The sequence below is a fragment of the Aspergillus sclerotioniger genome, assembly GCF_003184525.1.
Source record: "Aspergillus sclerotioniger CBS 115572 chromosome Unknown BO94scaffold_23, whole genome shotgun sequence".
NCBI lineage: Eukaryota > Fungi > Ascomycota > Eurotiomycetes > Eurotiales > Aspergillaceae > Aspergillus > Aspergillus sclerotioniger.
In genome coordinates, this window is record NW_020291013.1 from 243,085 (window position 1) to 260,875 (window position 17,791).

The following is a 17,791-nucleotide window of genomic DNA, read 5'->3' on the forward strand; positions in this document are numbered from 1 at the left end:
TCTGGATAAGTTAACAGTACTACTTAGTTAACAAGAGGATTAATGATTATCTATATTATTAGCTTGGACCACAGAAATCAATAATAACAGTTATAAGCCAGTTTCGAGGAACGACTATCCTAGTATAGTTTGGAATAAGGATAAACTATTAGATAAAGAGTACAGTATACTGCTTGAAGGTCTTGAACCCAGTAAGAAGAGACTTAGCAAGATACTTGATATTCTTGAAAAGTCTCTATCAGAAATTAGTGAACTCTATCTATCGCAGTGAGATAAGAACAAGAAGAACTAGAAGAATAATTAAGAGAATGTTGCTTACTGGTTAAACTATATCTTGAAAAAGATCTTGGAAAATCCAGCATGATTCTGTCTAGAGCTCAAGATAATCATGTAGTATTACCCATATTAAGATTTAAAATATTAAAAATCATAAAATAAGACTTAGAAATAATATCTACAGAGATATTCTTATCATCTAGAAGTTTGTTTAATATATAGATAGGATAATATAGACTATTATTATTAATTATTAAAGATTAGCTAGAAGGTAAATATTGTAGAAACAAAGCCTTAATATGATAAACCATGTCTGTGTATTCATTTTAAAGAAAGTAGAGATTATTAAAAACATGATAAACTTTCTTAGCTTATATATTATATAAACACATGCTTAATATACTATGATTGAAAATACATTATTAACTACCAATCTAAGATACTGGAAGTGGTTAAGACTAAGGCAAGTCACTATCTATATAATATTTTTAAATGCGCGTGTAAAGAGTATCAGAGATATCTTTATTATAGATTAATACATTGGTTAACATGTTTTAATAATTAATATATAATACATTATATAATAAAGATAAAAGACTTAAGATTTTTAAGAAGACACCCACGGTAGTTAGAACCTAACTAGCTGGAATAATAGTTAGTAATTACAGAGTTAAGACCATATTTAAAGATCTAAGCAGTTATATTAAATTAACTAGCCTAAGTATTGGTAGATTCTGGAGTAACCAGGAACTTCATGCACCCTGGATTTATATAATAGCTTGGGATATTCAGATAATAGAAAACAGAATCTGAACTAATTATAGAACTGAATAAAGAGAATTTGGGAACTCTCACATTAACAGTTAAGTCAGGAACTATATTTATAATTATAAAGAGTCACTATAAATATATAGACTTTAACATGATACTTTTAGAATAGTATAATATTATGTTAAGGATTTTATGACTCAGGAATCATAACCTGCAGATTGATTAGAAGACTGAGAATCTTTAATTTATAAATTATGATTATCTAAGATAATATCAGCAAGGACTAGATATGGAGTCTGGATCTATACAGCCTACTACTCAGCATAGAGCTAAAGCAAGGATTAAGCAATTTAGCAAGGAGAGGTTAAGATTGCCACGAAAGCCTAACGCGCCAGGCATTGAAGATAACTTAGAGGAAAATAGCATCTTAAATATAGTTGCATAAGTAATAACAGTAATTAAACTATTATAGAGAGATTAGCTTATAGAATTATCAGAATAGGTACTAATAATAATAAAAGAGTATTACAAGTACAGTATTGACAGCTCTAACACAGAGATCAAGATAACTATCCAGAGATTAGAAGATTTATGGGAACTTCTAGCTGCAGTCAAGAATAACACGCAGATTTCATCACAGTATAAAAGATTTAAGGACTTGTTTAAGCAGCCAGAGCAACCTGAATTACCTCAGTACAGAAAGTATAACCATATTATTTCTATAAAGAAAGGAAAGTTACTAATATATAGAAAGATTTATCTAATATTTAAAAAGAAATTGCAGGCATTACAAGAATATATTAATAATTAACTAGCTAAAGATAATATCAGGCCTTCGAAGTTATTAGTAAGATATAGAGTCCTATTTATATTAAAAAAGAACAACAGTTTACAGTTATATATGGATTATTGGCCATTAAATACTATTATGATTAAGGATTAGTACCCATTATCTTTGATTTCAGAAATCTAAGATAAGATACGAGGAATAAAATGATTTATTAAACTTAATATTATAAATATATATTATTGTATACGCATCGCGGAAGGTAAAGAATGAAAAACCATATTTAAAATAAAATATAAATATTTTAAGTACTTAATTATATTATTTAGGCTTACTAACGCATCAGCGTCATTTTAGTAATATATTAATAAAGTTCTGGAAGAATATCTTGATAAGTTTATGATTATTTATTTAGATAATATATTAATCTTTTTAAAAACTGAGGAAGAACATGTAAGGTATATAAGACTAGTTCTGTATAAATTATGTCTATATTAATTATAATATAAGCTAAAAAAGTGTGAATTCCATGTATAGAAGATAGAGTTTCTGGGATATTGGATATTTACAAAGAAAATCTATACTGAGCAAGTAAAAATATAAGTCATACAGGATTAGTCTTAACTTAGAAATCTGAAAGAACTATAACAGTTTATCAGATTAGTTAATTATTATTAATAATTCATAGATGGATACGCTATCTACATAACGCTATTCTTCAAGCTTATAAAAAAGTTGAAGAAGTATTAGTAGAGAGAACTACAGCAGAGCGCGTTTGAAGATATCAAGTAGTGACTTATTATATTATCAGTACTTGTACAGCACGATCTAGAAAAAGAAACAATCATTGAAACTGATATATTAGACTATGCTATTGGTATGTGTATGACGCAACCCGGAGAAGATAGAAAGTCAAGACTAATTATATTTTATTTAAGAAAGTTGGTTCAAGTAGAACTTAACTACAATATTTATAACAAGAAATTGCTAGCTATAGTAGTAGCATTCAAGCAGTGGAGGGTCTATCTTAAAGGAACAAAGTACACTGTTATTATGAAGACAGACTATAAGAACTTGACCTACTTCATGATAACCAAAGAGTTGACCAGAAGGCAGGCATGATGGGCTGAGATTCTGTTATAATATGACTTCAGAATTATATACTACAAGAAAGTAGAGAATAGATATACAGATATGCTGAGCCGCAGGTTAGATTATGAATTAAGTAGAAAAGCTATTAAACCGGCCATCCTGAAGCGAAACACGGATAGATTAATCAGTTATAACAAGACCAATCTAGCAGTAATGTTGGAAATAGGCAGTAACCTAATTAAATAATTAGCTGAAGGCATAAAAAATAATAAAATACTCTAAGAAATAAGTAAGGGCTTACTAGACAAGATTATCATTGATAAAGATAAACTAGCGCACTTTTACAGATTAATCTTTGTACTAACTGTAATAAGAACAGAGATTGTGACTAAACATTATAACAGACTACTTAAGGATTATTTAGAAGTAGAAAAAATAACTAAATTAATTATAAAGAATTACTATATTCCGAACCTCAGATAGAAAGTATGTGATTATATTAAATAATATAAGACTTATATTAAAGACAAGTCTGCAAGATATGAATCTTACAGACAGATATAAGTACAGAAGATATTATAATAGCTATAAAAATAGATAATAATTAACTTTATTAGTCTACTACCGGAATTGGAAGGGTTTAATACTATTATAATCATTACCAATCGCCTTACTAAATACATCCATCTTATACTAAATAAGATAATAATAATAATAATATAGATAGCAGAACTGTTTCTAGAAAACATTATTATATACTATAAGATATTAAAGTATATCATATTAAATTAAGATAAATTATTTATCTTAAAGTTCTGGAGATCACTCGCAGATCTTATGGAAATTAAAAAGTAAATAATAATAACTTATTATCCGCAAATAAATAAGTAAATAAAAAGAGTTAACTAAATAATTAAACAATATCTGAGACATTATGTGAATTACTAGCAGAATAATTAAGTAAATCTGTTACTGATAGTATAGTTCTTATATAATAATACTAGTTACTTGACTATTAGAGTCTTACTGTTTTATACTAATTACAGATATTACCCGAGGTTTCTGAAGATGCTATTAAGAAGATAACAAGTTATTAATATAGCTAAAAATATTGTTATATTTATAGAAAACATATATCTATAGTTATCTTAAGATATTAAGTTTATGAACTTGCGCAGTAAGATGTATTATAATCATAAATATAAAAAGAAATCTGATCTTAAAAGAGGGGAAAAGGTGTTTCTACTCTGCAGAAATATTAAGATAAAATAATCAAGTTAGAAGCTTGACTATTATAAGCTAGGACTATTTATTATTAAAAACAAGAAGAGACTGGTTAACTACAAGTTAAGATTGCTAAAATCAATGAGCAAAATTCACCCAGTATTTTATATCTTATTATTGGAACCCGCACCAAAGAATGCTAGAATTGCAGAAAATATAAAGATTGATAATAATACAGAGGAAGAATACAAAGTTAAAAAGATCCTGGATTACAAGAAGATTAGCGGCAGATTATAGTATTTGATAAAATAGGTAAAATATGATATCTCAGAAAACACGTGAGAATCTATCAAGAATTTGACAAGCTGCTATCAGCTTGTGGAGCAGTACTACTGATAGACAGGTTGAAGTTTGCCCAGAAAGAAGAGGAACTAACTAACTAAGTTAGACTAGAAGTATCTGATACAGCAGCAAGTTGAGCAACATTATGTTTATTAGCTAGATGCTCTAGCTTTTAGAGGTCCTCGGCACTTGGAGGATCCTTATTATCTAGTTAATCCAACATATTCAAGTCATGATCTAACATCTGATCACCATAATTCTTTAGAAATCTGTAATATTTTTGCAACTGCTTTATTTTCGTAAATAATAGCTTAATCTGCTTTTTGATCTCTTCAATCTCTTGAGCTATTCTTTTTTTATTATGTTAAAGCTTATCTTATTCAGAATCACTGTGAAATTACTTTTTATATTTTCAGCCATGACGAGTGCAGGCTGCGCAATTTCGGTTTTTAGAATCTATGAAATAAGAAAGATTGTGAGAATTGCACCAAGTACAAGGAAAGTCAATCTGGATACTGTTATAAACAATCCAGTTAGCCTGCTGACAGTGCTTCTTATAATGATTACGCAGAGGCATAATGATTTATCTTAAGAAAAAAAGAAATCAAGGACTCAGCCGACCTGGAAGAGGGACACGCATCTTTATGTTCTTGAGGACAAGAACCTCAAAGAAGGGGAGATGATGTTACGGACCCCTGCTAGCTGAACAACTAGTAAGGCGGGTATATCAGGCAGAAGGCCACATCCAGACGGAAGGGGGCTCTTATCAAGGAGGATCCTGACCCGAACCGTCAGGCAGCACGGATCACGTGACCATGGTATACAGATAGGCATGTGGTATATAACATACCATAATGATCTATGATTACCAAGTAGGTATATAATAAACCCGATGGTATACGGAATGGTATACGAGGGACGGATATATAAGGACACTCCTTCATATACTTAGTTAGTTCTGTTCTTCATGCTCAATTCTAATTATCTTTAAGTAACCTATGTTTTGGTAGAAGCTTAGCAACAATACTTGTCCGCACTTACTTATGGATAGCTGCGCGGCACTATCTGGCCTTACTTCTCTTCTTCTGTTCAGATCAAGTCATCTTTAGATAGTCAACAACCTGACTACCTTTGATTCAGTTCACAAGGTACGTATCGGAACGGGAGCTAAGCTAACAGGAACAGGGAGAAGCGATCCTAGGGTTTGACACTTTCTTAAGATGTTGAATATGAGCAACTAGACTGCTAGAAAGCTTTCATTTAGTATTAAGACTACTGTGCAGGTTGCGTACTTTTCGATCTAGCTGGTGAGTATTTTGTAGAGTCTGGAAAGCAGACAAAATTGACCCTTCAACTAGTGATGGTGCAGGTGTAGGCGTACGTAGTTGAAAGATAAGCTTGGAAAGAACATGCTCTTGATCAAATAGCTTAAGCCCTGCTCCTGCAAAGCCACTGCAGATATTTATAGAAGTAAAGACTTGAGCCCGTGTATCTGGATATAACAATAAAAAGTCTTCTTTATTAATATAATTATTATCTATAATTATATACTCTTCAAGAAGCTTCCCGTACATCTTTTTAAACGGGCTAAAAACACCCACATTAAGCGGGTGAAGAAGGTGCGAAGCGTGGGCAGGCATATAAAGATATATTATTATATTCTGTTTACAAAGATCATCAAATTCAGCAGTTAAATGACTACTATGGCCGTCCAGAATAAGTAGGCGTTTTGTACCGGTTATATAGCGCTTAGAGAAGGGTTCAAAGACATTCTTTAGTCAAAGAAGACCTATTTCATCGGTGGTCCAGCCATTTTGACTTATTGCAATCCACCAGTCTCTAGCAAGCTTAGGTTCTTGAAACCAGGCAGCTTGTTGATTGCCTGCTTTAAGTATAATAACTGGTGATATATGCACGCCTTTTAAATTGACTGTTTTAAAAATTGTAACCTATTCATGATTATCCTGAATGACTCTGCATGATTGCTCACTGCGTTTTACTGCAGTAATAACTTTAGTAGCTGAGCAGAGCTCTCTTGTAAAGCCAGTTTTGTTAAAATTCCAGATATCATCTTTAGATATACTGTGTTCTTAAATAGTCTTCTAAACAGTTTGAAACCATGGTATTATAATCTTTAGATCCTCTTGTTTTGTATGTTGATATGTAATCCATCTATTATATTATATATATAGTTAAGAATAATATATAGTAAAATTATATGGCTAGTTAGATCCAATAATTACTGTATAGTTTCGGAGACGCGTATGAAGTAGTATTCCTGCCATTTCATGTAGAAATTCAGGCTGCATTAAAAATCCTTGCATATCTGTATCTAATAATTACTTAGTAAGTGTTTCTTCTTTAAATTAAGTAAGTTTATGATTATTGGCGTGTATTTCTAATCATGGTGTTGCACTGTTAAGTTAATTGTGTAGGATACTTTCAGAGATCACAAAAACCTGTGCAGCGCGTAATACCGATTTAATTTAACCCTTTTGATAAGCTGAAATAGCTATTTAGATACGTGATTCTTTAGAAGAAGGCATATTGTATATAGTGTTGAAGATATGACGCGTTGAATAAAGAGGGTGGAATTTTGGTTAAAAATTCGCGGCTCGCTTAGATTCGCGGCTCGCTTGTGGTTTACGTTAGTTAATTACATAATTGGTAAGCGGGTCGGCCATATAAGCAGGTGTTACAGACCCCTGCTAGCTAAAACGACTAGTGAGGCGGTTACGTCAGGCAGAAGGCTACGCCCGGAAGGAAGACAACTCTTATCGGGTAGAACCCCGAGCTGGGCCATCATGTGTCACACGTCACGTGAGCATGGTATACAGACAAGTATATAGTATACAGCATACCATCATGGTCTATAACTACCACATGGGTATACGGCAGACCTGATGGTATATGGAATGGTATACAGAGAATAGGATATATAAGGACACTTCTTCATATACTTAGCTAGTTCTGTTCTTCATACTTAATCTAATTATCTTTAAATAACTATATATTTTGATAAAGCTTAATAATAATACTTATCTGTACTTACTTACGGATAGCTGCACAGCACTATCTGGCCTTACTTCTCTTCTCTTGTTCAAGACCAGTCACCTCTTAGATAGTCATTAGCCTGACTTATCTTGATTCAATTTAAAGGTACGTATTGGAATGGAAGCTAAGTTAACAGGGACAGGGAGAAGTGATCCTAGGGTTTGATACATTAAGCACCAGTTAGTACGAGTGTTATTCAGTAATAATTATTCATTATGTTAACTATATTGAACTCATCACACGCCCCACAACAGCAGGGCCTGATAATATAAGAACTAATGGATATGATTAGCTAGTTACAAGAGAGCATCACTGTCTTAAAATAATAAAACCAGTTACTCGAAGGTTGCTTGGCAGTTAAATCTGTTAAGGTCTGATTATCAGAATTATTTAACAATAATTAAGCAAAGCTCAGGACTTTCTTAACCTAGTTGGACTTGTATTTCAGTATGAACAGAGAAAGATTTAAAAATAAGATTAATAAGATTCTTTTCGCGTCTATCTACCTGACTAGAATAATATTTAATTAGTTTAAACTATATATTTACAAATATCAAGAAAAGTTGGTAAAAAATCAGGATAATAATATAAAGCAAATCTTTACTAGTTATATCAGATTTAAGCAGTATCTTAAACAGATATTTAGAGATATTAATACAGTATAAAATATTAAATAAAAATTATAATAACTTAAGTAAACTAGATTAATATCTGAGTATGTTTCAGAGTTTTTATAAATTATTAGTTACTTAGATTAAGATAATAATATCTACATTACACGATTCGAAGAAGGACTCAAGATAGAGATCTAAGAAAAACTCATCTAGTAAGAATAACTGAACACGTTGCTAAAGATAATTAAAGCAGTAGTCAAGATTAATAATAAGTTATATAAATATAATATAAAATAACGGGAGAATTAATAGACCAGCAGGTCCATATCTTGATAAAACAGCTAATCAGGTTACTGAGCCAACAACGGAAGATTGGCACAACCTAGAAGCTTGGGATATGAAGATCCTTATAGACTAAAACTAATGGAGCTAGATGCAGCACAGCATCAGACTCAACAGACTCGAGTATTTAAGAAGGAACTTGAACAGTGTAAACAAGACTGCTTGTGCTTTAGCTGCAGCAAAGCAGGTTATTAGTTAAAGAACTGCAGTTAGAAACAGTCTCAGAAACAGTTGAGAGTTATGAATCAAGATTAAGGCAGAGAAGTCTATGATGTTACTACTATTCAGCATGAAGTTTGGACAGAATCCGTGATGCAGATATTAGATAATAAGAAGTTACATGCTATCCAGTATAGTCAGTTATTAAAGAATAGGATGTACTGTAAATAGTTAAGATAACAGGCCATTACAGATAAGCTAATAATATTATCTAGTTAATAAGAAGATCGATAATTATCTGTACTATTAACTTGGACTATAGAAATTAATAACAGCAGTGAGCCAGTTCCAAGAAATAACTATCCCAGTATAGTTTGGGATAAATTTGATCTGTTGGATAAAGAGTACAGTACTTAGCTTAAAGGCCTTGAATCTAGTAAGAAGAGACTCAGTGAGATATCTAATATTCTGAAAAAATCCTTATCAGAAATTAGTAAATCCTGTCTAATACAGTAAGATGAGAATAAGAAAAACCAGAAAAATAATCAGAAAAATATTGCTGATTAATTAAACTATATCTTAAAAAAGATCTTAAAGAATCCAGTATGATTCTGTCTAAAATTTAAGAAGATTATACAGCATTGCTTATATTAAGATTTAAAATATTGGAAATCATAGAATAAGACTTAGGAATAATATTTATAAAGATATTCTTATTATCTAGAAGTTTATTTAACATGTGGATAAGATAATACAGACTATTATTACTAGTTATTAGAGATTAACTAGAAGATATATGTTACAGGAACAGAATCTTAGTATAATAAACCATATCTGTGTATTTATTTCAAAGAAAGTAAAGATTATTAAAAATATAATAAACTCTCTTAGCTTATGTGCTATATAAATATATACTTAATATACTATAATTAGAAATATATTATTAACTACCAACTTAAGATACCGGAAGTGGTTAGGACAAAGATAAGTTACTGTTTATATTTAATCTTTAATTGCATATGTAAAGAGTACTAGAGATATCTTTATTATAGATTAATATATTAGTTAATATGTTTTAATAATCAGTGTATGATGTACTACGCGGTAAAGATAAAAGGCTCAAAATTTCTAAGAAAACATTTAAAACAGTTAGAACCTAACTGGCCAGAACAGTAGTTAGCGGTCACTGAATCAGGACCATATCTGAAGATTCAAGCAGTCATATTAAATAATTATGTTAGATTAATTAACTCAAGTATTAGTAGATTCTAAAGTAATTAGAAACTTCATAAACCCATGATTTATATAATAGTTTAGGATACTTAAATAATAGAAAGCAGAATCTGAACTGATTATAAAACTAAATAAAAAGAATTTAGAAACTCTTATATTAATAATTAAGTCAGAAACTATATTTATAATTATAAAGAATCACTATAAGTATATAAACTTTAATATAATATTTTTAACATAGTATAACATTGTGTTAGGGATTCCATGACTTAGGAATCATAACTTATAGATTAATTAAAAGACTGAGAGTCTCTGATTCATAAATTATGATTGTCCAAGATAACACTAGTAAGGACCAGATATGGGGTCTAGATCTATATAGTCTACTATATAGTAAGAAGCTAAAGTAAGGATTAAATAATCTATAGAGAGATTGAAAATATTATAAAAGCTTAACATGCCAGGCATTAGAGATAATTTAAAGAAAAATAATATTTTAAGTATAGTTATACAAGTAATAACAGTAATTAAGTTATTATAGAAAGATTAGCTTATAGAATTATTAAAATAGATACTAATAATAATAAAAGAGTACTAAGAGTACAGCATTAATGACTCTGATATAAAGATTAAGATGACTATTTAGAGACTAGAAGATTTATAGGAATTTCTAGCTGTGGTTAAAAATAATATATATATCCTGTTACAGTATGAGAGATTTAAGGACTTGTTCAAGCAGCTAGAGTAACCTGAATTATCTCAATACAGAAAGCATGACCATACTATTTTTATAAAGAAAAAAAAGTTATTAATATATAGAAAGATTTATCTAATATTTAAAAAGAAATTACAGATACTATAAAAATATATTAATAATTAACTAATAAAAGATAATATCAGGCCTTCAAAGTCACCAGCAGAATATAGAGTCCTATTTATATTAAAAAAGAACAGTAGCTTATGGTTATATATAGATTATTAACTACTAAATATTATTATGATTAAGGATTAACATCCGTTATTTTTGATTTTGGAAATCCAAGATAAGATATAAGGAATAAAGTGGTTCACCAAGCTTAATATTATAAATATATATTATTATATATATATCATAGAAGATAAAGAATAGAAAACCATATTTAGAATAAAGTACAGATACTTCAAGTATTTAATTATATTATTTAAGCTTACCAATGCACCAGTATTATTTTAGTAATATATTAATAAAATTCTGAAAGAATATCTTGATAGATTTATAATTATTTATTTAAATAATATATTAATCTTCTTAAAAACTGAGAAAGAATATATTAAATATGTAAGATTAGTTCTGTATAAACTATGCTTATATTAGTTATAATATAAGTTAAAGAAGTATGAATTTTATATATAAAAGACAGAGTTTTTAGAATATTAGATATTTATAAAAAGAATCTATACTGAGTGAGCTAAAGTACAAGTTATACAGGATTAGTCTGTTACAGACCCCTGCTAGCTAGGTTACTAGCGGAGCGGACTCGTCAGGCAGAAAGCGATGACAAGGCAGGACTCGGGCAACCAGGAGCTCTTATTGAGTAGGATCCCGGTCGGAGTAACGTCCGAGGCAGCGCTGTGTCACGTGACCATCTACCATCGGATCTACCGTCGAGGATATATGATATGGTATACAAGATCCCAGAACGTGATTAGATCGACCCTCGATCTACCCTGAATGGTATATGAAATGGTATACGAAGGATAGGATATAAGGACACTCTTTCATGTACTTAGTTAGTTCTGTTCTTCGTGCTCAATATAACTGTCTTTAAGTAACCATATGTTTGATAAAGCTTAATAACAACACTCGTCTGTACTTACTTACGGATAGCTGCACGGCACTATCTGGCCTTACTTCTCTTCTCTTGTTCAGGACCAGTCACCTTTAGATAGTCATCAGCCTGACTTACCTTGATTCAGTTCACAGGTACGTATTGGAACGGAAGCTAAGCTAACAGGAACAGGGAGAAGCGATCCTAGGGTTTGACAGTTTCTTCTTAAATACTTTACTCTGTTAAGTCTGATGCTGTGCTGTATCTAGCTCTATTAGTTTTAATCTATAAAGATCTTTATATCCCAAGCTTCTAGATTATACTGACCTTCCGTTATTAGCTCAATAATCTGATTAACTGTTTTGTTAAGATGTAAATCCGCTGATCTATCAATTCTCTTATTATTTTATATTATATTTATATAACTTATTATCAATCTTGATTACTGCTTTAATCATTTTTAATAATGTGTTCAATCATTCTTACTAGATGAGTTTTTCTTGAATCTCTATCTTAAGTCCTTCTTTGAATCATGCGATGTAGATATTATTATTCTAATCTAAGTAACTAATAACTTACAAAAACTTTAAAACATATTTAAATATTAATTTAATCTACTTAAATTATTATAATTTTTACTTAATATTCCATGCTACATTAATGTCTCTGAATATCTGTTTAAGATATTACTTAAATCTGGCGTAATTAGTAAAGATTTGCTTTATATTATTATCCTAATTATTTATTAACTTTTCTTAATACTTATAGATATATAGTTCAAATTAATTAAATACTGATCTAGTCAGATAGGTAGATCTAAAAAGAATCTTATGAACCTTATGTCAAACCCTAGGATCGCTTCTCCCTGTTCCTGTTAGCTTAGCTCCCGTTTCCGATACGTACCTTGTGAACTGAATCAAAGGTAGTCAGGTCGATGACTATCTAAAGATGACTTGATCTGAACAGAAGAAGAGAAGTAAGGCCAGATAGTGCCGCGCAGCTATCCGTAAGTAAGTGCGGACGAGTATTGTCGCTAAGCTTTATCAAACATATGGTTACTTAAAGATAATTTGATTAAGCACGAAGAACAGAACTAACTAAGTACATGAAGGAGTGTCCTTATATATCCGTCCCTCGTATACCATTCCATATACCATTCTGTATACCGTAGACATATACCATATACCCGACCATATACCTTCTCGTATACCCGCAGTCACGTGACGTGTGACACGTAGCGGCTCAGTTCGGGTCTTACCTGATAAGAGTTGCGTTTCTCCGAGTACAGCTCTTCTGCCTGACGTAACCGCCTCACTAGTCCCTTTAGCTAGCAGGGGTCCGTAACACCTTATTTCTGAGCTTTTCTCTGTTTATGCCAAGATATAAGTCTAACTGGGTTAAGAAAGCCCTGAGCTTCGCTTGATTGCTGTTAAATGGCTCTGATGGTCGGACCTTAACAGATTTAATTATTAAGTAATCTTTAAGTAACTGGTTTTATTATTCTAAGACAGTAATGCTTTCTTATAACTAACTAACCATATCTATCAGTTCTTGTATTATTAGGCCCTGCTGCTGTGGGGCGCGCGATAAGTTCAATATAGTTAATATAATAAATAGTTATTACTGAGTAATACTTGTACTGACTGATACTTAATATATCAAATCCTAGGATTGCTTTTCCCTGTTTTTGTTAGCTTAGTTCTTGTTCTAATACATATCTTCAAATTAAATCAAGGTAAGTCAGACTTGTTGACTATCTAAAGATGACTGGTCCTGAATAAGAAAAGAGAAGTAAGGCCAGATAGTGCCGTGCAGCTATCTGTAAGTAAGTACAGATAAGTATTGTTACTAAGCTTTATCAAATATATGGTTACTTAAAGATAATGTGAATTAAGCATGAAGAACAGAACTAACTAAGTATATAAAGGAGTGTTCTTATATATCCTATTCCTTATATACCATATTATATACCATCGGGTCTACCGTATACCTGTCTGGTAGTTATAGACCATGATGGTATGTCGTATACCACATGCTTGTCCGTATACCATGGTCATGTGATATGTGACACGTGATGACTCAGCTCGGGACTTTACCTGATAAGAGTGGTTGTCCATCCGGGCGTAGCCTTCTGCCTAACGTACCCGCCTTACTAGTCGTTCAGCTAGCAGGGGTCTGTAACAACTTGTCAGACAGAAAGTGCCAGCAAGACAAGTCTTAGACAGCCAGTAACTCTTATTGAGTAGAATCCTGGTTTAAGTAATACCCAGACTGGTCTTACATTATATGATTATCTACCATTGAATCTACTATTAAAGATATATACAGGGTATACTGAGATCCTGGATTATGATTAGATTAATTATTGATTAACCCTGAATAGTATACAGTATAGTATACAGAGAATAGGATATTTAAGAATACTCTTTTATATATTTAGCTAGTTCTGTTCTTCATGCTCAATCTTATTATCTTTAAGTAACCATAAGTTTGAAAGCTTAGCAAACAATACTTGTCTGCACTCACTTATGGATAGCTGCACGGCATTATTCGGCCTTACTTCTCTTCTCTTGTTCAAGACCAGTCACTCCTAGATAGTCATCAGTCTGACACTACCTTGATTCAGTTCGAAGGTACGTATACCAGTGAAGCTAAGCTAACAGGAACAGGGAAGCGATCCTAGGGTTTGACAGTGGGCCTTATCCAAGATATTGGGGTCTATTAAATGATTTCCTATAAGCACTGAGATTCACTATAATTAATAAAAATCATACCCTGCAGGTGTGCTCTGCATCTGGAACCTGTACTATAGTATTTATTATTAGCCTGTACTCTAGACACTCACCAAGTCCTTATTTCATAAGCTGTCCTGATTGTTACCCGGAAAATCACTTTTATTGACTTCTTTGGTTAGCTGATATGTTACGGCGACCTCTCCGCATGCCTGTCTAGATGAGTGTTAATCAAAATCAACTAATAGTTTCTGATAAACGAATATCAGGTAAATAGATAACAGCAGCCTGCCAGACTATAAAGTGCTCTTTTTGAGAGCTGAGGAAGAACGCCAGCAGGAAGCAGAGCTTAGGAAATAAGTAGAGAAATGCTAACGGCTAGCAGAGCAGGAAAGGGACTAGGAAAGAGAGTAAATAGGATAAATAATCTTTGCTGAGCTTATTTGTTTCTGTCATATCTATTTTTCTTGATCTTTGTAAGCTGAAAGTCTGTCTTGCTTTATAACAGGGAACATATTAGCACTTACTGGGAAATGCTGTTTGCTGTAGCTTCTGTACTGAACTAACTGTGCAGCTAAGCAGTTAAAGATCTATTGCTCTGTTTGTGTCTATCTTGTACTGTCTGGTTGGCCTGCTCCATGTTTATTCTCGCCTCACCTTGTACTAGAGGACTTGAGGTAATGATTTAGTAAGAGAGTAATAAGTAGTGAGCAGGATCTGGAGAGCTATGAGTGGTTTAATATGGAGGATTATGTTTATGATATTATTATAGAGCTCTGCAAGATATCTGTTGTTTATAAGAAATTTTGCTTGAATAATGTAATCTAGTTTAATAACCATACTAATGCTTTTAATGCAGTTAATGCTGATTAGTTATAAATAGATAAATTGTCAAGTTCCTGACGCTCCTGACCAGATTAATATTGTATATACTGTATTGATGGTAATTATAATATGATTATTATAATAGTTGAGTACAAGCTGCTTTATAAACTATCTGTGGAGAATCTTTGAGCAGGTTTATGACTAATGTTGTTCTGGAATGAGATGATCAGACCGGACTCTGTTCCCACGGAGGTGCCTGAGAAACTGAGATATAATGCAGTATGGCTAACTGGCTCGGCTGTAGTCCAGGAGTATCATGTCATGATTCAGGAAGGGCTCGAGTACTCATACCTGATTAATGGATTTATATTGGTTTTGCTATAGGTCTTTTATGATAAACCAGGCATCTTGTACTACTATCTCTGTAAATCTAATATGGTAATGGACTAGAAGGATAACTTAGATTTTCTACAATAACCACCAACAGCTGTTGCCTGCGTATTGTGTTTATGCTTCATGAGTTTCCGCTTATAATATTATGACCAGAAGTGGCGAAATATTGCACAGAAGCTGCTAAAGTAGATAATGAGTTTTGATCATACATATTTCCAGATCCCTGAATCGGAATTGCGACAGAACCCGCCGGGCTCAGAATATACAGCCTCAGGGTATACAAGCTCTAAACATACTGTCTCAGAATATTTACTATCATCATCTCCTGCTCCATCACCCGCCAATATATGTTAAATACTTACCTAATCTCAAGCTAGCTGTGCACTGCTGAAATCTACACTATACAATGATTCTTCAGATTTTAACACTGATCCAGCTCCAGGAGAAAGAAAGTATGGTTTTAGTCAGGTTACATCATCTTCTTTATCACTATCCGCCCAACGATCGGCACGCCAGGCAGGATCTTAATATACTTAAAGCAGTAGTTAAGATTAACAGTATATTACATAGTTTTATACTTAGTAATATTTACGGATACTATAGCAGAATGGCCAGCTAGATAATAATTGCCTGAATGTTATACTTCACTGACAGGAAAGAAATAGTAACTAATATCTTATCAATACTGCCATACTGATTCAGCAACTTAAACAGTAATTAGATAAAAATATTGACTGTGACTGTATATCTCTAAAGGGCTGTAGCACATCCAGAGTGCCCTTTAAAGTTATCTGCACTATATATGAATATACTGTAATTAATAAGGAAATGACTTTCTGATTTTGGGACAAGGTCTCGCGTGAAATAGAGATATACAGTATACTCTGGCAAGTATAGGAATCTGCTGTTCCAGTTTTCCTGAAAATTATTGATTTAGCCAAATTCTACTTTCTATATAGAGCTGGTGCAATCTGCTACATGCTTATCATAGCCTGAGATGGTGAGCCTATAAATAAAATAAAGAATAATGGAATGATCACACGTGAGGTTATAAGGTCTAAAAAGGAGATCTATTCTCTGAGAGTTTTATATCAGGATCTTTAGCTGGATAATATTCTGTGAAATACTGAGCTCAGACAAGCCCTAATCATTGATTTTCATTGTTTTAAACTTAAGTACCAGCCTATAAAAAGACGGCTAGAATTACATGGGAAGCATCTGTATAGAGTTAAGATATACAAGCCAAAACAACTTCATGCGGTATTTAATTAAGGCCTTGGAGAGTATATAAGTATGAATAAATATAAGGGAGCGGCGAACCATGCTTGGGAGTAGACTGAGGGCGGCTAGAGAGAGTCAGATATGTATATACGAGGTAGGAAACAGAGCATAGCCGGAACGATCGGGCACTCTCATATAGCTTCACGTTAATACTGGCCAGAGTGGTCAGGGTGGTCTTAACCATCTGATCGAGAAGGTTCCAAATGAGCAATATACCATTACAGCAAAATTCTGGAGTATTCTCGAAGCTTAATAGCGATTAACACTATCCCGATCCAGGTTAACTACTAATTTTGAAAGTGATTACGCGATGGCATGTAAAAGAGAGAAAGAAGTCATAATCATCATGTTTAAAGTCTAGCCAACATGGTAAATCGGAGTTTCTATTGTCTGCTCTATTAATTGAGGTGCAACTGTAAACATTACTACTGTTCACATCTCCGGGCCTTCGCATATCTTTTTTTTTTCAATCTGGCCAGGCTTATGGCCGGGCGCTCAGTACACTCTGAGACTCTTCGGTCGTCGTGTATCTGGCAGCTAGATCTTCCCACGTGAGTTGTTTCGGCTTCGGATAATAGGATGCCTATGTAGATCTAGTCAGAAAAAAGCTTCCAATATTGTTATAAAAGAATTATCTACCAGCTCCTTCAGGGATGGCGGCTAATTGTTATTAGAATTAAAGAAAAGGATTTAACCATTCTTTTTGACTTGAATCATAATAAAAATATCTGCATCATACTTGTAACAGTATTCAAAGGATTTAAAGAATAAGTTTTCTTTTTAACAAGCTTGTTATTGGTGCTTTGACTTTGGACTATCTGAAAGATGTTTTTGTATTCTTCACGGTCATGCTGCCAT